This window comes from Geotrypetes seraphini, chromosome 13 (assembly GCF_902459505.1).
Source record: "Geotrypetes seraphini chromosome 13, aGeoSer1.1, whole genome shotgun sequence".
NCBI lineage: Eukaryota > Metazoa > Chordata > Amphibia > Gymnophiona > Dermophiidae > Geotrypetes > Geotrypetes seraphini.
Genome location: NC_047096.1, coordinates 45,972,254 through 45,994,272, shown reverse-complemented (window position 1 = coordinate 45,994,272; position 22,019 = coordinate 45,972,254). Strand labels below are relative to the sequence as shown.

General features: G+C 42.9%; 1 protein-coding gene across 6 annotated transcripts in view; it reads right to left on the bottom strand.

Moving 5' to 3' along the window:
• Positions 1 to 21,450, bottom strand: part of ZBTB44 (zinc finger and BTB domain containing 44) — a 100,745-nt gene extending 79,295 nt beyond the window's left edge. For 4 of the 6 annotated variants that reach the window (XM_033917515.1, XM_033917517.1, XM_033917518.1 and 1 more), the window contains exons 1-2: positions 21,084 to 21,245; positions 6,083 to 6,149 (exon numbers count right to left, since the gene is read on the bottom strand). The gene's annotated coding sequence lies outside the window, so the exon portion shown is untranslated. Of the gene's footprint in view, positions 1 to 6,082; positions 6,150 to 21,083; positions 21,246 to 21,362 lie in introns of those variants that run through there. The other 2 variants (XM_033917516.1, XM_033917520.1) reach the window with 2 other exon arrangements.
• Between the last annotated feature and the right edge of the window lie 569 nt (positions 21,451 to 22,019).

Here is a 22,019-nt window from a genome sequence, read left to right as displayed (position 1 = left end):
GCTGATAAAAATCAACAGTGACTGGCTATGTCACGCAACATAGCTGGTCACTGGGCTACCCAGCTATCTCCCACTGAATACCAGCAGATAACTGGCCAATGGGACTTAGCTGGAGGGGAACGACTCCCAGCCAGCTCAGACCTGCTGAATATCAAGGGGGGTGGGTGGGGGGTAAGATACTTTAAACTTTGACCATAGAAGTCATTACCCCCCTCATTCTATAAAAGGTCACTTAAAGTTAGGCACCAATTCCATGCATTAAAATACTAGAACTTATATGGGTGACTGTTGCAGTTATGTGTGTACATGCTAGCCTGGCAATATTCTATGGCTTATATACACAACTGCCTTAGCATTTAAATATTTTAACATAGGAAAAACTTAAAAATCAATTGTTCAGACAGTCAAAACACACACCACAATGGTATAACACTTCTCCTCATTAGCATATCCAACTAAAATCCCCCTAAATTATTGCCCCACTACCAGCTTGCTTACGGATTACAAAGTGTTCATTGTAATAGATGCAGATAGAATATATGATCATAGTACAGATTTGTCAGGAGTATCACCTTTTTTGAGCAATAAAATGTAAACATATGGACAAAAGTATATTTTCTGCTTTTTCCCCTTCCTCCCCTCCATGATGTCCACCATTTCCCCCCTTATTTTCCTCCACTGGCTGATGCTGTGGAAGGAGGAACAGAGTCCGTCTGGTCATCAGTGTCCCTGAATCACTAGGTCCTGGGTGATAACTCTTCCAGGTGATACCAACATCATCATAGTTGGCTGGTGTGGGGACTTTGAGCATGTGCATTTTATGATGTAGCTTCTTTCAGTTTGTGATTCGCTTAGAACCATGAAGATAACATAGGAATAGAAATCCTAATGTTATGTTATGTTATGTAAAGAGGAATAAAGCTAGCCAGGTCAAATTGAAATTGGTGAAAAAAATTGGAGGGGGGGGGGGGGGAGTCTGGGGAGCTGCAGGAGCCCAGGGAATTTTTACACCCAAACAGGGTGTATGGTCAAAGAAAGTGAGGGTGTGTGTGGGAATAGAGACCCGTACCCCTCAGGCAGGATCCTTTCCCAAAGGCACTAAGAAATGCAAGTGAGGGCTGTGGAGGTTCGTCGGAATTTCCATCTCTCCCGTCCAATTTATCACTGTGAGAGCGACACATATGCGCAGAGCTGGCAGGGGAAACCCAAACAGCTGAGAGGCAGGGGAAGCCCCAAAGCAGCCTCCTACCACTCACCTGTTCTGGGAAGGAAACCTTTTCCTTTTTTTAATGGGCATAGATGCTGTGTGTGGTGTTACACACACACACATACAATATATGCCCCATTAAAAAAGCCCCCCCCCAAGCCGATAATGGCCCTCCCTGACAAAGGGGACCGACCCACACCCTCTGCACCAGTGAAAATCTGCAGAAGGGATGCCCACTCCCCCCCCCCCATGTGAGAAAAAATTAGCAGGAGGGATCAAGCAAAAATGGCACTTATCTTTATAAGATCTCCATTGGTCAGACCTGATGGGAGTGCAGGTGCTATATGTGATAAGTCCAACTGCCGAGGTAAGCCCAATCCGTGAAAATAAGTGTCCAAAAGCAAACACAAAAATCAAAACAATCCAAATTTCAGAAGATCTTTTCAAAAAAGATTCTTCCTACATGAAATTGTGTTTCACTTCAGCTTCCTCAGGAGGAAGAATGCAATCCAAGCAGGATACAAACAAGCGCAAGTTTGATTGAGCACTATTATTAACTTTAGTACACTGGTTTTATGAGTTATTTATGAAGAGATTTTTCTGTTTTTGATATAAATCTTAAACTTTACCAAATCTAGTTTAAATCATGTAAGATTCAGTATACAAATTTTCATCAAAATCCATGATAGTAAGATGGGGCACTTTTCTAAAATTAGACCACTTAACATGGAACAACCCTTATGGCAGTAAACCATGTGAGCTGAATTAATCCTGGATATCCAGCACTGAATATCTGAGTTAGGACAACAATCCAGAAACAAGTCTGAACAACCCTTAAAGACCCCCAATAAATCAAAAAACCTTTTCAAACTAACAAAAAATATACCCACAACATCACGAGACAATCAATATCTTAACAGTGAACTCGACAGGAAAATGCTCTCATACTACTTCGCTGACAAAGTAGACAAAATACAGTCTCACATTGACTCTGCTATGTTACAGACATTATCTCCCTGCAACTCAGGAAAACAACTAAAACCACAACTGGAAACCTAACTAACTTCAATACAGTCTCCCACAATGACATCATTGAGATACTAGCCACAATATGCAGCAAATTTGCAATCTATCCCTGAAAACAGGCATGATCCTGTAGGACTAGAAGATAGCCAACGTTACGCCTATCTTTAAAAAGGGATCAAGAGGTGACCTGGGAAACTACAGACCAGTGAGTCTGACCTCAGTTCCAGGGAAAATGGCGGAAGCACTGATAAAAGAAAACATCGATGAACATTTTGAAAGAAACGAACTTCTATTAACCAGCCAACATGGTTTCTGCAAGGGGAGATCGTGCCTAACGAACTTATTGCACTTCTTTGAAGGAATTAACAAACGGATGGACAAAGGAGACCCCATAGACATAAGAACATAAGAAGTTGCCTCCGCTGAGGCAGACCAGAGGTCCATCTCGCCCAGCGGTCCGCTCCCGCGGTGGCCCATCAGGCCCATTTCCTGAGCAATGGTCCCAGACTATCCCTAACCTACCGCTACTCTTATCTGTACCCCTCAATTCCTTTATCCTCTAGGAACCTATCCAAACCTTCTTTGAAGCCTTGTAACGTGCCTATCACAGCCTCCGGAAGCGCGTTCCATGTGTCCACCACCCTCTGGGTGAAAAAGAACTTTCTGGCATTTGTTTTAAACCTGTCTCCTTTTAATTTTTCTGAGTGCCCCCTTGTACTTGTGGTTCCCCATAATCTGAAAAATCTGTCCCTGTCTACTTTTTCTATACCCTTCAGGATCTTGAAGGTTTCTATCATGTCTCCTCTAAGTCTCCGCTTTTCCAGGGAGAACAGCCCCAGCTTTTTCAGTCTGTCAGTATATGAGAGTTTTTCCATACCTCTTATCAGTTTAGTTGCTCTTCTCTGGACTCCCTCAAGTACCTCCATGTCCTTTTTGAGGTACGGCGACCAATACTGGACACAGTACTCCAGATGCGGTCGCATCATTTCACGATACAGTGGCAGGATGACCTCCTTTGTCCTGGTCGTGATACCCTTCTTAATGATACCCAACATCTTGTTTGCTTTTCTTGAGGCTGTGGCGCACTGTGCCGACGCCTTCAAAGACGTGTCCACCATCACTCCCAGGTCTCTTTCAAGGTTACTTACCCCTAGCAGTGATCCTCCCATTTTGTAGCTGAACATCGGGTTCTTTTTCCCTACATGCATGACCTTGCATTTCCCTACGTTAAAGTTCATTTGCCATTTTTTGGCCCATTCTTCTAGCGTCGTTAGGTCCCTTTGCAGATCTTCGCAGTCTTCCATGGTTTCAACCCTGCGGTAGAGTTTGGTGTCATCCGCAAATTTAATAACTTCGCAATTTGTTCCCGCCTCCAGGTCATTAATAAATATATTAAACAGGAGCAGTCCCAGCACCCACATCATATATCTAAATTTCCAAAAAGCCTTTGACAAGGTGCCCCCATGAGCGCCTACTACGGAAATTGAAGAGCCATGGGGTGGAAGGAGACGTACATAGATGGATCAGAAATTGGTTGGCGGGTAGGAAACAGAGGGTAGGAGTGAAGGGCCACTACTCGGACTGGAGGACGGTCACGAGCGGGGTCCTGCAGGGGCTCGGTGCTCAGGCCGCTGCTATTTAATATATTCATAAATGACCTAGAAACAGGGAAGAAGTGTGAGATAATAAAATTTGCGGACGACACCAAACTATTTAGTGGAGCTCGGACTAAAGAGGACTGCGAAGAATTGCAAAGGGACTTTAACAAACTAGGGGAATGGGCGACGAGATGGCAGATGAAGTTCAACGTTGAGAAATGTAAAGTACTACATGTGGGAAACAGAAACCCAAGGTACAACTATACGATGGGAGGGATGTTATTGAATGAGAGTACCCAAGAAAGGGACTTGGGGGTAATGGTGGACATGACAATGAAGCTGACGGCACAGTGCGCAGCGTCCACTAAGAAGGCAAACAGAATGCTAGGCATAATCAAGAAGGGTATTACAACCAGAACGAAAGAAGTTATCCTGCCGTTGTATCAGGCGATGGTGCGTCTGCATCTGGAGTACTGCGTCCAATATTGGTCGTCGTACCTTAAGAAAGATATGGCGATACTCGAGAGAGTTCAAAGGAGAGCAACACGTCTGATAAAAGGTTTGGAAAACCTTTCATACATTGAGAGATTGGAAAAACTGAGACTCTTTTCCCTTGAGAAGAGGAGACTTAGAGGGGATATGATAGAGACTTACAAGATCATAAAGGGCATAGAGAGAGTAGAGAGGGACAGATTCTTCAAACTTTTGAATAATAAAAGAACAAGAGGGCATTCGGAAAAGTTGAAAGGGGACAGATTCAAAACGAATGCTAGGAAGTTCTTCTTTACCCAACGTGTGGTGGACACCTGGAATGCGCTTCTAGAGGGTGTAATAGGGCAGAGTACAGTACTGGGGTTCAAGAAAGGATTGGATAATTTCCTGCTGGAAAAGGGGATAGAGGGGTATAGATAGAGGATTATTGCACAGGTCCTGGACCTGTTGGGCCGCCGCGTGAGCGGACTGCTGGGCACGATGGACCTCAGGTCTGACCCAGCAGAGGCATTGCTTATGTTCTTAAATAAATTAACCTAGCACTGGCTGATATTCAGACTGATGCTCAGTTAACTTGGTGGATAAAGTTAGGATAGCCTTTTTTGCTGTCCTAATTTTTTCTGCATACTGAGCCAATTAGTGGACTAAATATTACCACTAACCAGCTAAGTACCCCTAAGGAATGGTTGGTTAGAGCTAATATCCAGCAGCACTACATACTCAGCGATGCTGAATACTGGTAGCTAGCCAGCTCAGCAAGGATTCACAAGGCAGGAACCTCTCCTGTCTGGGTTAAACCCCTTTGAGCATGGAATCCTAAATGTATATTCCTGGTGGAATTCTGTACAAAAAAAACAACTCATAAAAAAGTATGCAGAATTTTATTACTGTGTGTGAAAGTTTTGAATAAAATTCACCCATAATAAACTTTTAAAACCAATTGGAGGAAATTTTTTTCACTCAGATAATAGTTAAGCTCTGGAACGCGTTGCCAGAGGATGTGGTAAGAGCGGATAGTGTAGCTGGTTTTAAGAAAGGTTTGGACAAGTTCCTGGAGGAAAAGTCCATAGTCTGTTATTGAAAAAGACCACGGGGGGGAAGCAACATGGAATTTTGCTACACCTTGGGTTTTGGCCAGGTACTAGTGACCTGGACTGGCCACCGTGAGGACGGGCTACTGGGCTTGATGGACCATTGGTCTGACCCAGTAAGACTATTCTTATGTTCTTATAATAAAGCAAAACATCCCCCTCAACTTTATATGTGGCGCCAGCTACAGGTCTCTCTCTCCACCTGTCAATCTTCCTTACTTCTCTAAGGCAGGCTGAACAAAACTACTTTTTTCTGTTTCGGCAAAAACAGAAACTGTAGTAAAACACTTACCGCTTGATTTCATCTGAAACCAAAAACTAAAGTTTGGTTGTGTGAATGCAAACCAGTGAGGCCCACTGAGGACTGACAGAGCTTGCAGTCAGCTGCCCTCTGCTAAACCCACAGGAGATTATTACCTTCCAGTTCCAGGAACTGTACACAGGCTGACAACTGGAAGAACCACTTTAACAAAGACTTCTCAAAAGTTTGGCACATTTCAGTCCCCAAATACATGCAGATATAGTTATATATCCTGTGAGATTATTTAAAAATCATGAGTACTAGCTTTTTATGCTTACCCAAAGTATGCACAAACAACAAGAGAAAAGTAGCATTGAAATGTTTTCCATTTTGTATTTAGTTAAAGTAGTATGATATAGATTCTTACTAAAATAGGGTAAAGGAGTCCAGACGCTGGTCTACACTGCAGACATTATACCAGCCTGATGGACAATCTGGAATTAAAAAAAAAACACATTGATGTTACTGAATGAGGACAATATGCCCTGAAAAATTATAAATCAATAGCAATACATTTCTCAAATTATTTTCTAATATATAAATTTCATTTAATTGTAATATTATTTCCCTACTAATATTGTAAGCTAATCAGTACTTGTGCTTGAAAACAGTGCTTTTACAATGACTTACTTTAATACTGAGTGGCAACTGATGTATCTCAACAGAGGTTAATTCCTAAGGAGCTTATCGTTCTAAAATTACAGATTAAATTCCTTCTAAGCTTTTTTTTTTTTAACAAAAGCATTTGTTTGGAGCACTCTGCCATATAAACTATTATGCAAGATCATAACTGCATTACTTGCAAAACATTACACACATACAAATGAAAAGAAGAATGCAAAGAGTAACTCCCCCAGAATACCCTGGTGTATTCAGGGCCCATGCTCATATTGGCTCAACTCTCAAAATGGCTGCTGTGACCTCTTGTGGCAGTCTTGCAAGATTTGCCACTAAGGGTTAGATTCTCAAAACCGATGAGCTGTTATTGTAGTGATTTCAAAAAGGCAAGTTATTCTCCCAAAAAATACACTTGCAAATGAGGTTGGCGAAGAGTAGCAAAGGTTCACTAAATTTGCATGTGCTTATCACTAGTGATAGCAAAGGCACATGAGCAGAATAAATGCACATAAAGAAAAAAAATATCAAAGATCAGCAGAAGGAAGCCCACTCCTTCCCACTGCTGAAGTCAAGCAATCCCCCCATAGCAGTGAGAGAGATGCCCACTCCCCCCACCGCCAAGCAACGCTTCCCGACACCCCCAGCAGTGGGAGAGATGCTTACTCCCCCCTCATGATATCAGAGGATGGGCGGGACCGTAGCAGAGGAACATACTACAGAGGCCGATGGCAGCCTGCTAGGATGGCTACAGCACCAGCAATCCTCTGCAGGCTGCCCTAATTAGCTGAAGATAAGACTGGGAGGCCCGGGGGGAGGGGGGGAAAGCCAGAGGATTCTACAAAGAAGGTGGGCAAACATGTAGGCCTTTGGAGGGGCCCTGGTGTAGAAGTATACGGAGGGAGGGGGGGAACAAATAATGGGTCTAAAAACAGAGGAGAGGGAGAGAGATGGTCGACCATGGGATTTAGGGAGGTAAGGAACAGAAAGAGAGAGAAGTTGGACACAAGGGATGGTGTGTGTGTGTGTGTGGGGGGGGGAAGATAGAGATACTGGGAGGGTAGTTGGGAAGAGAAAGGAAGAGCTGCTTGATGAAAGGGTAGTTGAGAAAAGGAGAGATGGTGGGGTCCATCGCTGCAGCTGAAAGAATGGAGATGAAAAAAAGGAAAGATGGCAGACCTCTGGGGAAGGGAAGAGAAACAGAAGGGGAGGATAAAGATGGAAGATGGATGGTTAGCACAGAGAAAGAATAAAACGACAAATGGGCAGGAGACCCTGGCAAGCAAGTTATCAGAAGAAGTGTGTCCCAGAGTCTGGGACCAACATGATTTGAAAAATGACCAGGCAACAAGGTAGAAAAAATAATTTTATTTTCTGTTTTGTGATTACAGATTTGAAATGTGTATCCTGCCAGTGTGGGTAGGAGAGGGCAAAGGGGGTGAGTGAAGAGGCTATAAAATAAACCCACCAGGATGTTTGAAAAAAAACAACACCCAATTGGGCAGGAAAATCGATTCAATAGGCTGAATCGAATCAAAATTTATTTTCCTGAATCGGGCAGCACTACTACCTACATGGAACACTCCAACCTTGCACCACACACACAGATGACCAATCCTCCCTGCTTGTCCCTTGCAGCACATTTACTCCTGCTTGTTTCAGCTATCCTTACTCTCCCGGCTCTCTACCACATATCAGCGACATCAGCCCTGTGGCACAGCTACCCACTGCTTGCTCCAACTTCTCCCCATTTCCCTCCCCCCCCCCCGCTTCACTCCTTATTTAAATCTGCTGCTCTTTCCTGCCTCAATCATAGTGGCAAAATGAGACAAATTTCTGTGCATTGGGCTGCACTCTCTCTGTCCTCCTAGGCCCAACTTTATTTTGACCCATGGGGCTGTACAAAGGAGGTACCATGGGGGGGGTCTGCCAAAAACTCCCCTAATGCACCTTCGGGTATACCATTGCTAAAATCGCAGCTGGAGCAGGGCTTGACAGGAGAGGCACAGTTGCACACTATGTAGCTTCCTGACAACGTTCTCTGGTTCCCATACCAGGAGCAACATTTTACCAACTCAGTGGGAAAAGCCATCATAAATAAAAACAAGTGTACTCATGGTTCCCCCATCATAAATAAAAACAACTGTACTCATGGTTCCCCCAATGAATGCTGTAAGAGCAGGAAACGGCAAGAAGTGTCCTCAGTTTATGCACCGCTGGCTCCCTACACAGAGTTCCAGTCAAACTTAGTCATTATGAACATAAGAATAGCCTTACTGAATCAGACCAATGGTCCATCGAGCCCAGTAGCTCATCCTCATGATGGCCGATCCAGGTCACTAGTTCCTGGCAAAAACCCAAAGAGTAGCAAGATTTCATGCTACTGATCCAGAGCAAGCAGCGGCTGCCTGGTTGGGTTTGTTTGTTTTTTTTTGTACAGAGGCAGAAGATTTCAGACAGAGAGAGATCCAGGCAAATTGACCTCAGAGTACTGAGAGATCAGCCCAAAGGGGATGGGGGGGAATTAACTTGAGTGAGGGGAGGAACCTAGTCCCACCAGGTTTACATGGTCGAGTCACATTATTATGACCGTCTGCTCATATCCAGAATAACCAACACTGGCATAACGAACAGCAGCCAGATGCCATAAAAGCGACTAAAAAAGATGTTGGATGGTTGCAAGAAGCATCTGGAGACATGCAGACAGCAGTGCGTCCGACAGTTGCTGACAGGTGCATGATCATTGTAGAACACGTGAATCAAGTGGTCCCAAATGTGCTCAACTGGGATAAGGTCTGGGGAATTCAGAGGCCAGAGAAGTTTCTGGAAGTCTTGGTCATGCTCTGCGAACAATTCTGGTGGTTGTCACAATGTCCTGTTATAAGATCCTATTGACCATAGGAAGACCGTCAACAGGTACAGGTGTAGTTGATCGCCAAGGATGGAAAGATATCGGTTGGAGCACCTTCCAGAGGTATCAAGAGACCCTGATAATAACGCTGCCACCACCAACTTGTGTATGTCCAACAATAGTTGCTGGGTGTTTGTTCTCGGTGGGGTCACTTCTGACACACCAATGTCCAACTGTTGAATGGAGCTCAAAATATGACTCATCGGAGAAGGCAACCCTCTGCCAATTGGTGCAAGTCCATTGTCGGCACTCCTGTGCAAATTGCAGCCATTTTTTTGCGATGAACCCTAATGAACATGGGTGCAGTCACTAGCCATCTGCTCTGGCGCCCCATGCGCAACAGGGTTCACTGCACAGTCGTTTTGGACACATATCTGGAAGCCCCTGGCTCATTTGGATGGCGGGTTGCTCCACGGTAGAGTGCCGATTGGCCTGTACCAACCTGCATAGCCGACGTTAACCTCTCTCATCGATGGTTTATGCTGCACAATTATCATCATATAATTCAAGTATAGAATCTCTCTTCATTCAAATTTAAGCATCAATATAAACCCTACTTTAGTTGAGCGCCCTATTTTTTCATATAAAACGTAGGAAAAACATTGGGGAGTATGTAAATCACAACCTTCTCAGGGACCCGAGACCTAAAATTGTAGGGTGCCACTTACCTTGTGGTAAATGTCAGTGGTGCCCTTACACTATGTCAGGTGAAATATGGATCCACCCTCGCACGGGTGAGTCCTACCGTTCAAAAACTAAAACTAACTGCAATTCTGACCATGTTATCTATCTGATCCAATGTCCCTGTCCTAAATTGTATGTAGGTAGAACATCGAGATCTATAAAAACACGTTTGACAGAGCACAAATCGCGTGTCCATACTAAAAATGAAACGTCCCCTCTGGTCCGACACTGGCAATTATGTGGCCATACTCTGGATGACCTGAGGTGGAGGGTACTGGACTCTGTCTATGTAGGGTGGGAGGGTGGAAATATAGAGAGGAATCTCAATTTAAAAGAATTGCGCTGGATGTTCATGCTAGGTTCTATGGCTCCGGAGGGGCTGAATGAAGCCTCTGATTAGCTAGCTCAGGCTGACGTCTAACTAGCCTGTTAGTATTCTGACAGTTTTGTACTTCTCAGCTGTTCGCTCCCTATTGGAGGTGACGTCAGGGGATGAGTGTATTTATATTGTGGGGTGCACGCCGCGGCCATCTTTTGGTTATTACCGGCATGTTAGTATGAAAGTTAAAACTATGGTAAGTTGTGCTAATTGATTTCTTAATATTTTGCACTAAGCAATTATTACCGTACATTAATGGGTTTTCTTTGTGCTTTATGTTCCCGCAGACTCCCCAGCCTTGATAAAGTTAAGTTAAGCATGGGGGAACATTTACTCTAATGCTGGGACATCACTGGTGAACCAGTAGATCACAGAATGTATACTCGTAAAAGAAGCTAAGTGATCTAAACATTATACTATTGAAAATACTATTTTATTGACAACATAAGTGATAAAATATAAAACAAAAAGATTATAAAAAGTATATAAAATGTTGAAAATATGAGAATATCAGCAGGGATTAATGACGAATGACAGACCAGATGAGTAACTTAAACTCTGAGGTCAAAATCTGAACTCCCGTTGCTATAATTCTCTTGGTGTATTGGTATGAACACTTTTTTAGTTACCCACTACATTGATGTTTATATTGATGCACAATTATCATGTCAGGTCGTCAAAAAAGTTCCATTTGTCCACTCACGGTACACTTTAACAACAGCAACTCGTGAACAGTTCACAAACTCCTCCGTTTCTGAAATGCTACTGCCCTTGGCCTGGTAGCCGATGATCATGCCTTTTTCAATGTCTAATAAATCACACTTTTTTCCCCCTGACAGCCATGGTTGCTACATTGGCAATCTGCTGACATCCCATCTTATATACCCACAAATTCTGTGTGTGACACATGCATTTCTTTATTGGCTGTATGTCCCTGAAGTCAGAGGTAGGCGGTGGTTATAATATTGTGACTGTGTGTACCCCAGGTTTCTGAGGCCTCTCAAAACCCCAATACCTCAACTGAACCTGATGGGCAGGCTAGCAGCCAGATTCAAACCAGAGCTGCATAGGTTATGACCACCCACCTGCTATATCAAACAACCATCACTCCCCAAAACATTCTATGTGTGCATACAAAACAATCAATGTTTATAGGGATCTTCAGACCTCCGCTTGAGTATCTTAACTCGCAGCGGTCCTAATCCTCATTAGTCCCAAAAACATTTTTCTAAATTATTTAGATTATTTTTCATCAATTTTCTTTAGTTTGAAATAGTTTATTAGTGATTACTTAGCTTTTCCTAGTTCATTCATTCCACTTGCTTGCTTACGCATTTCGTTATACTTTATCAAGATAGGGGATACAAGACAAATTCAGTCCTAAAGACTACAAAATAACAGCTGCCATAGGACTTGGGTGTGATTGTATGTGATGATCTTAAGTAGGCCAAACAGGTTGAAAAGGTGACGGTGAAAGCTAGAAGTATGCTAGGGTGCATAGGGAGAGGTATGGCCAGTAGGAAAAAGGAGGTATTGATGCCCCTGTATAAGACTTTGGTGAGACCTCATTTAGAATTATGGAGGCTGCACCTTCAAAAAGATATAAAAAGGATGGAGTCAGTCCAGAGGAAGGCTACTACAATGGTATGTGGTCATCATCATAAGGCATATGGGGACAGACTTAAAGATCTCAATCTGTATACTTTGGAGGAAAGGAGGGAGTGGGGCGATATGATAGAGATGTTTAAATACTGTACCTACGTTAATGTAAATGTGCATGAGTCGAGTCTCTTTCATTTGAAAGAAAACTGCAAAGAGAGGGTATAGGATGACATTAAGAGGCGATAGGCTCCAGAGTAATCTAAGGAAATACTTTTTTTTTTTACAGAAAGGGTGGTAGATGCATGGAACAGTCTCCCGGAAGAGGTGGTGGAGCAGAGACTGTGTCTGAATTCAAGAGAGCCTGGGATAGGTACATGGGATCTCTTGGAGAAAGAGAAAATGGTTATTGCGGATGGGCAGACTAGATGGGCCATTTGACCTTTATCTGCTATCATGTTTCTATGTTTAGACAAAGAGAATACTGGAAGTGAGGCTGCTGCACAGGATACTATAAGGGAGAGCTCTCCATCTTCACCGCTTGGTAGATAGGCAAGATTGATCTATGTGACAACATGGTAGAGGTGTTGAGAAGGAACATGTAAAGGGAAGAAAACTTCTTTGTGACTGGGGTCTTTCTTGCAAAGTACCGTAGTGTGAGTCAAAGAATCGAGAGCTGGTATGTACCTGTGTATCTATGCTTCTGAGGCAATCAGAAGTCAGTTGCTCTCAGTCCTGAAGTGGTACTGAGAGAGGATGGGAAAAATTTCAATGTGATTTCTTTTTTTACGTTCATTTCAAAGAGAGAAGTGATTTAATTAAACTCTCTGAAATTCCAGCACTTACAGAACAGCAGAGGTAAAGGCTCTAATGGGGCTTTTTCATTCTTTCTTCAACACCTGTAAAAAAATTCAGCATCTAAAGTATAGATGGGAAATGAAAGCTGCTGTCCCGGTTACAGCTTCAGCCTCTGTTCAGACAGAAAGCTTGATCCAAGAAGAGAGGACTAGTTGAATGTTTTGAGATGATTTTAGCTTGAATCCCTCAAGAAAGAAGTGCACGAACTGAGACAGAAGAAAACAAGGTTGTGAAGCAGCTGTGACAATGAAAAATACACTGATGAAATGCTTCATGAAACATCAAAGTTCTCCAGCAGAGGAGAAAGAAGCAGTTGTGTAGAAAGAGGACAACTGAACACAGGCAGATCAGAATATGAATAGACTTCTGACAAGTCCAGGTATGTCAATAATTCTCATTTCCAAACAGTCATCAACAAGGATTTCAGATCTCCATGTTAAAACAAAAAACCTGAAAGTGACAGTTGATCTCTGAGGACAAGAATAGGTCTAAAGGAGCTATGATTTATAGCAATGTATTGCAAACTGTGTGCCCCGAGATGCCCACAAGGAGAAGCGCAGGTGCCAGTTGACTGCTTACAGGATATGCCTCTCGCCGCGAGAGGCACAACCTGTAGTCAGTCAACCAGTGCCTCTGCTTCTTCTCCTCACCTCTCCTTCTGCAGTACCCTCCCCCCCCCACCTGGCGGTAATAGGAGGCTCAGGGCCTCAGCTGGAGGACATCCATGCATGTGCGGACATCAATATGATGATGTCACACATGCGTGTGATGTCATCGTGTCGATGTCTGTGTATTTTCAGGTGCCCTCCAAATCGCAGCCCCGAGATTAGTGTGCTAGCAGCTTAAAACATTTGTGACACACTGATTTATAGGAACCACAATATAATAAAGTTAATACAATTGCTTGGCCTATGGTACTATATCTAAAAAAAAAGCCAGCAGATAAACCAAATTTTATTGAACAAAAAATGTTTTCATTCAACTTAAAAAAAAATCCTCAAAAACCGAAGTAATAAAAAAAAAAAAAAAAAAAAAAGGAAAATAGGAAACCATCAGAAAAAAACTCACACCTTTATACCATACTGTTTCTTATATCCCACAATTATCAGCAAGGAATCACTGCGGCTTTATGTAACCAAACTTAGGCACATATTTGGGTGATTTATTTTCAATCATTTAGTTCCTATTAAAATCATAATAAAGTATCCCACTTAGTCAAGTCTATCTCAAAGCTCTTAAGTGACCACAAAACAAATACATATTCACAATTCACTTATATAATGTGCAGCAATATTCTTTAACAAAAAACTTTAAAATTAAGCACTTATTTTAATATGCAATTGTCAGCAGAATCCCTGTCATCTCTCCAAGCCAGTATATCGCAAACGGTGTGCTGCGGAAGATTCCAGATGTGATGTGAGACGCCGGCAAGGAGGAGAGGCATCGGCTAACCACTTAAAGGACGTGCCTCTCATACAGAGAGGCCCGTCCTGTAGGCAGTCAGCTAGCGCTGACAACTTTCCTCCTCGCCAGTGTCTCTCCTCTTTTCTCCGTACCTCCCTTCCGCGAGGATCCTCCACCAGCAAAATGACAAGTTCAGGGTCGCAGTGGGAGAGCCATCTGTGCAATTCCAGATGCCTTCCAGCTACAGCACCGAGTTTAGTGTGCTATGGTGCAGAAAAGTTTGCGGGACACTGCTCCAAGTACATCACAATTCCTCTGTCATCCAACTGCCATGGGTTTTTAATTTTTCAGTGTCAAGAACTAGATTTGAAGATTGGCTACATGAACATGATTCTGCCTTGCAAGATGAAGCAGTTGGCAATCTAAAGTGAAACAGTGCTTTGAATTTTGAGCCATTTTTCAACTCTAATCCTTGATACTAAAAAACAACAGGCCCTTTTGTGGTGCAAGGAAGGCTAGAGTGGAGTGTAGGAATAGCCTAACGGTTCGTGCAACAGACTGTGAGCCTGGGGAACTGGGATCATTTTCCACTGCAGCTCCTTATGACCTTGGGCAAATCACTTAATCCTCCATTGCCCCAGGTACAAAATTTAGATTGTGAGCCAATTAAGGGTAGAGAAAGTAGTAGTACAAATTACAAGGCAACAACTTACATGTTAACTGTGATTCATATGTTGCTTTTTATGACTTTATAACAATGAAAACAGAGGGTAGGGTTAAATGGTCATTTTTTTCAGTGGAGGAGAGTACCGGTAAACAGTGGAGTGACGCAGGGATTTGTACTGGGACCAATGCTATTTAACTTATTTATAAATGATCTGGAAATTGGAATAATGAGTGAGGTGATTAAATTTGCAGATGACACTAAACTGTTCAAAGTTGTTAAAACACATGCAGATTGTGAAAAATTGCAGGCAGACCTTAGGAAATTGGAAGACTGGGCATCCAAATGGCAGATGAAGTTTAATGTGGACAAATGCAAAGTGATGCACATTGAGAAGAATAACCCAAATCAGTTATTGGATGCTAGGGTCCACCTTGGGGATTAGCACCCAAGAAAAGGATCTGGGTGTCATCGTAGACAATACAATTAAACCTTCTGCTCAATGTGTGACAGCGACCAAAAAAGCAAACAGAATGCTAGGAATTATTAAAATGTTATAATGCTCCTGTATCGCTCCTCGGTGCGACCTCAGGAGTATTGCATTCACTTCTGATCTCCTTATCTCAAGAAAGATATAGCGGCACTAGAAAAGGTTCAAAGGGGGGAACCAAGATGATAAAGGGGATGGAACTCCTCTCACATGAAGAAAGACTAAAAAGGTTAGGGCTCTTCAGCTTGGAAAAGAGACAGCTGAGGGGAGATATGATTGAAGTGTACAAAATCCTGAGTGGAGTAGAATGGATACAAGTGGATCGATTTTTCATTCTATCAAAAATTACAAAGACTAGGGGACACTCAATGAAGTTACAGGGAAATACTTTTAAAACCAATAGGATAAAATATTTTTTCACTCAAATAGTTAAGCTCTGGAATGCATTGCCAGAGGTTGTGGTAAGAGCAGATAGCATAGCTGATTTTAAGAAAGGTTTGGATAATTTCCTGGAGGAAATGTCTATAGTCTGTTATTGAGAAAGACATAGGGGAAGCCACTGTTTGCCCTGGATCGGTAGCATGGAATGTTGCTACTCCTTAGGTTTTGGCCAGGTATTAGGGACCTGAATTAGCCACCATGAGAAACGGGCTACTGGGCTTGATGAAAAAATGAAATTCAGTGTTTTCAAGTTTTAAACAGGTAAATTGCAAAATCTGAGTATCCTGATTACAAAAGTTTTATGGAGATAACATTTTCTGTGGGCATGAGCAATTAGGAAATTATACCTAGGGCCAGATTCTATAATGGCACCACTAAACGCGGTTGTCAATCAAAAACAAAAAAGCACCATTTATAGAATCACACCCAGCAACACCTAGGTGGGCATAGGCATTACTAGGCGTCCTAGACATAGGCACGGCTCCATTAGGTCAGATTTTCATTCACCTAACTTGGCGGTGCATATGTCAGATGCTAAGTCAATCATGCCTAATATGATATGATATAAGATATGTATACTTGATCTTGAACTGTCCTTGCCATGTTCACGGCCCAGACTAGAGAAATCTTGGTTCTGGCTATACAGATGTTTAAAAACTTGGAAGGTATTTTTAAAAATATTTTACAAAGAAAGGAAAATGCTAAAACTAGAAGGCATGAATTGAGGTTGCAGGGTGGCAGACTTAGGAGCAATATTAGGAAATTATTTCTCAAAGAGAGGGTGGTAGGTGCCTGGAATTTATAAAAGAGTAGGATGAACATAGAGGGTCTCTAATTAGAAGGTGAATGGTATAAAACAAGCTAAAGGTCAGTGCTGGGCAATCCTGCACAGTCTGTGTCCCATATATGGTGATTTCATTTAGGATGACCTGGGAAGGGCTTTGATAGAAGTGCCAGTGACAGGTTGGTTAGAATAGGCTAGAGTGGACTTCAATGACTACTCCAGCAATGGGAACCTAAAAACAGTATCGGACGGACTTCTATGGTCTATTGCCCAGAAATATTAAAGAAAAGTTAATTTGACCATGAATATACTGTATGAATGTGACTACTGGGCAGACTGGATGGACCCGAATATAAACCAAGGTAACCTTTCCCCCCCAAAAAAAGGAGGAAAAAAGGTTGACTCGAATATAAACGGAAGCTATAATATTCAAGTGTAGTACCTTGTCTCACCCTGCACCCTCCTCCCCCTCCCTCAATGCTCTTCCAGGCTCTGCATCCATCCCCCTCACTCCCTCCCTCCCCTACCAGTCTCTGTACCCTGTCCACCTCACTCCTGATGCCTTACAGGCCTCTACTGGGCCTGCTATAAGTCCTGGTGGTCTAGGACAGCATGGTTCCCTCCCGCCTCCTGTATACTTCTAAAAATTCTTACCTCACTCCCACCTCCCCCATGTAACTTTAGAATCCCTGGTGATCCAGCGGTGAATCATGGCAGGAGTGACCTTCCTTCACTCCTGCCCATGCAGAGATGCTACCCGATTGGCTGCCGCAAATTCTCGCAGGACCTTAAGAACTCATGGAAGCCAATCAGCAAGCATCTCTGCACGGACAGGAGTGAAGGAAGGTCACTCCTGCTGCGGTTCACCACTGGACCTAAAATGTACATAGAGAAGGCGGGAGGGAAGTAAAAGTTCTTAGAATCAGCTGGGACAGGGGTGGGAGAGATCTCTGCTGTCTCAGCCCACCACTGGACCACCAGGGATTTAAAAAGTACACTGGGGAGGGGGAGGAAGAAAAAAGTTAGTAGAGTCAGGAAAGGAAACGAAAGGGATCCTTCCTGTCCTAGCCCACCAGGTCTCATGGCATGTCCGGCAGAGGCCTGCAACAGGTTTGGGGGCAGGGGGGTAGAGGGTGGGTCAGCGCTGACCCAAATATAAACCAAGACTCCCAATTTTGGGCCACTCTTTTGGCCCAAAAATCTTGGTTTATATATATGGTATTTTAAGAAGTCTGATTTTAAAGAAACTTTCTTTTGAAGAAGCCTGTAAATATTTGTTGGCCCTAGAACCAATACAACTAGATGTCTACATTCAGGGAAAAAAAAAAGGTAAAAAAAAAACCACTACATTACCAGAAACCTCTCCTCTATTGTTAACATATAAAAAATAAACAATGCAGAAATAAAGACCTCAGCTCATTCCACTTTTAAAAACAGTGTCTTATGCATCTACACTTTCTATAGTGAAAGTTTTTAATATCCATGGTCATATAAAACTCTGCCAGTGAAAATATATGAAATCAATGTACTGATGACAATCCTAACTTTAAAAAATAGTTCAAGTTTGTTTAATTTATTTATAATCCGCCTTATACAAGGCAAAGTATATCAACACATTCATAAATACATAAATAGACATTTTAATTATTTTACAAAAATTAAAAATTGACAACACCAAATTACATAATAAGACAGACTGACATATTAACATTAACATCATCAAACAACCCTGCCATCCCAAAAGGATCAATTCAATGAGCATAACATGTAGTAGTCATAACAAAGCTGATGAAATCATACTGTGTATTTCAAACAACAGAACAAATGACATTTTAACAATTTCTTGAAAGCCTGCAAACTTTCTTGCTGCTTAATGAAAGAGGTAAACTTATTCCACTCATCTGGACCACTATATGAAAAAACTTTTTCTCTCACTGTCTGAAGGCTTAACTCCTTTCTAGACGGTATAGTCAAGTTCCGCTGTGTTGCCGAATGAAGCTTTTGCATCCCAGCATAAGGTGATATGCAATCCATCAAGTATTGTGAGGCACAACAGCCTTGCACACTTGAATAAACCAACAGCAATAATTTATACTTACTGTAATTCTAAACTCAATTTTTAACTAATACAGCTTACAATAATACTCTGATACATGTTCATTTCTTTGAAGCCGGATCAACACTCGCAAAATAGTTTTGCGCCACCTGCAGAGATTTTAGCACCATCATTGGAACACCTAACAGTACCACATTACAGTAATCAAGAACCGGAAGCACCAACAATTGGAGAATGATTTTAAAATCCCCCCATGACACATAATGATACAGTTTACTTACCAAGTGTATCTTATAGTACACCCTCCTAATCAAATTTAACACATGATGTCTAACTCTTAATTGTGGATTCAGAACCATTCTAAGACCTGGGAATTCTGTGGACACCTGGACAACAGTACTGTATCTAGTACTCAGAGTTCCGGGCAGATTTGCTGTCAGTATTCTTGCCAGATATATCACCTTAGATTTTTGTAAATTTAACATCAACTTATTCTTACACATCCAGTGTTTAACCTTAGTCAAGATAGCATCCAGCTTCTGCTGAGTTAAAACCATTGACTTTTCCAATGGAAGGAAAAACAACAGGTAATAATAAGCAATTGTTTTTTATGTTGTTCAAAGTCTAATGTAAAATACAAACATCCAAAAATCAGAGTAATTTATTGAAAGATTAAAACAGTTTCTTGGGCCAGGCAGGATGAGTAGTTTGTTTTAGTCAGTCTAGGGACATGTGATTGCCTTGGTGTTTGCCGAGCAGCACATGCTAAATGCCAAGCCGCCCATAGGAATAGAATGGGCAGCTTAGCATTTAGCTCATGCTTAGGCATCTGGGCCAATCAGGGCCTTAGGCCTCCTTTCTGGTGGAAGGCCTGCCATTTTGCAGAAGTCACGCCCCTTATATTCCTATGGGAAGGACCTAAGGCACCTGAGCCAATTAGGTCCTTAGGTCCCTCCCCAGTGCATCCCACGATGGGTATTTTACATAGGTGTGCTTGCCAGCCAGAGGGGGTAAGCACCACTCCGGCCACCCTAGCTGGCCTTTCTTTGTTAAGGGTACAGGGCTGGGGAGGTGTTGGGGTGGTCTTAGTTGTCTGAGTGGCGGGCTAGAGGTTTGGGGGAGGTGGCAGGAAGGAGTGGGCATCCCTTCTGCCAGGATACTTTGGGGGGCTGGGGGTCGGGGATTGTGCAACAGCAGCGGCAGGAGGGAGTGGGCACCTCTCCTGCCAAGTAACTTTCTGGGGGAGGTGTCAGGGGCTGTGCAACAGCGGCAGCAGGAAGGAGTGGGCATCCTTCCTACCAGGATACTTTTGTTGGGGGGGGTGGGTGGAGGGGTGGCAACAGAAGGGAGTAGGCATCTCTTCTGCTGATTTCGAGAACACTTGTGGAGGGCTCCTTACTGCAGTCGCTTAGCTGATCGTAGGACTGCTGGCTCAGCTGATCAGGGATTCCCTTGACGTGATCAGCTGATGGCAAGGGACCCCGATTAGGCAGGCGCAAATTCTGTAACTGGTGCCTGTGGCACTGGTTAGAGAATTAGGGGGCTTAGGCATCTGTCAGAAGACGTGATTCTATATAGGATGCCAGCCTGTGTTTCTCAGTGCACACACTTATAGACCTTAATATTTAAACTTTGAAAGGAAAATGGGAGACAAGGAAGATTTGGCATTAATGTAAAGGAGATGATCTTTTTTTCAAATGAAGAAAAACTCCAGAATGAGAGAGTTTAGTATAAATTAAGCAGTTATAAGCTTCTGAATAATCTAAGGAAATATTTTTTTATGGAAAGGGTGGTGGATGTGCAGAATAGCCTCCCGGTGGAGGTGATGGAGATAAAGACTGTGTCTGATTTCAATAAAGTATAGAACATGCATTGTGCATGCATCCTGTGCACATGCCCTGATTAGTGCACAAGCTCTGCTTCAAATCTGCATGTGACTAACTTACTGCATTAGACAGCAAACGTTTGATATTATCTTTATGATAACAGTGGTGAACTCAGCCATCAGTACACAATACAGTACAGTACTAAGTTTTTTGCATTGACTCATGTATGTGTCTATAAAGCTCTTTAATGGAAATGTTCATTGTAAATTATTTTTAAAAAAAGACATTTCTCCCACCCATAAAACAAATACCACTTTTGTTAACTTTCCTATAAATTAAAAATAGAAATGGACAAACACACTGAAATAGAAAAGGTAAAAGCAAAGCCGATAAAACCAAAGCCATGATTACAGTTTATACAATAAAAAGTACTTAACCGCAGATATATCAAATCACACGCATTCAGCTGCCCTCACACTCTCATATATCGAACACCCCTCTTTACACGCATTCGGAGACCAGAGGACCGGCCTCCCCTTTCCGTGGTCTACCAACACTCCCCCAATCTAACAAGTCTTCCCTCTCTCCTCCCAGTCCTTGATCCAGCCAGCACATCTCCCTGAAAACCCCTTCCCCCTGTCATCGTCAAACCGATACCTGAGATCGCCCAATTCCGCAGCTTTCCTTTTTCGGGGACCCGTCCCCCTCTAATCTCTCTCCCTCGGATGCGTCTCGACTTGCCGGAAACAGGAAGTTACGTCAAGAAGGGCGGGACGCTGGAGAATTGAAAACAAGTTTGCACCAGAGGAAGGCGGGAGCCAGAGAAGGAAAGCCCAAGGGTTTGTCGCGGGCGATCTTAAAGACAAGTCGGAAATAAACCGCTGTGTTTACGTACGAGCGTAGGAGCCTCTCGATGATCAACTACGTAGTACGTACCCAGGGGGTCTTCCAAGGCGTCCGAGTACCGCCTACTATTCTCTTCATAAATTCAGCGCAGGCGCTCTTGCTGTCTGTCCGGGCTGATGTAGCTAGGCTCACGCTGACACGTGCAGGAGCCAACAGCATCAAAGGTCACCTGATCAACTAGCGCATGCGTGTGGCGACCTTCACCTGCTGCTAGATTGCTGCACGAGGAGGTCGGCTCGCCCAGTAGATTAGGAGTTGACCGCAGATGAGGTCACTGCAACGACTTACTTACTACACAGTTCTACTTAACGGTGGTTTATCACTAAAGCGGTAAGTGCTAAATAATGCACCGGAAGTTATAAGAATTGCCACTGCTGAGTCAGACCAGTGGTCCATCATATACGAACGGCACCGATGCTGATGCGTTGTCTATTTTTATTTTGTTTTACAAATACTTTTATGTGAAAAATGCATGTATAGAGTTGAAGGTGGAGTTAAGAGCAGACGGAGGCCAGCATAGGTTATAGGTAGAGCATGGGATTAAGCTGTTCTAAATATAATTTAAATCAGCTAAATAAAAGGTTTGCCTTATTTTCATGAATGGTGACAAACTAAACCATGCCGAACTCTATCTTTATGGAGAGGATGCGGTATATAAACTTAAGGTTTAGTTTAGTCTGTGGATTA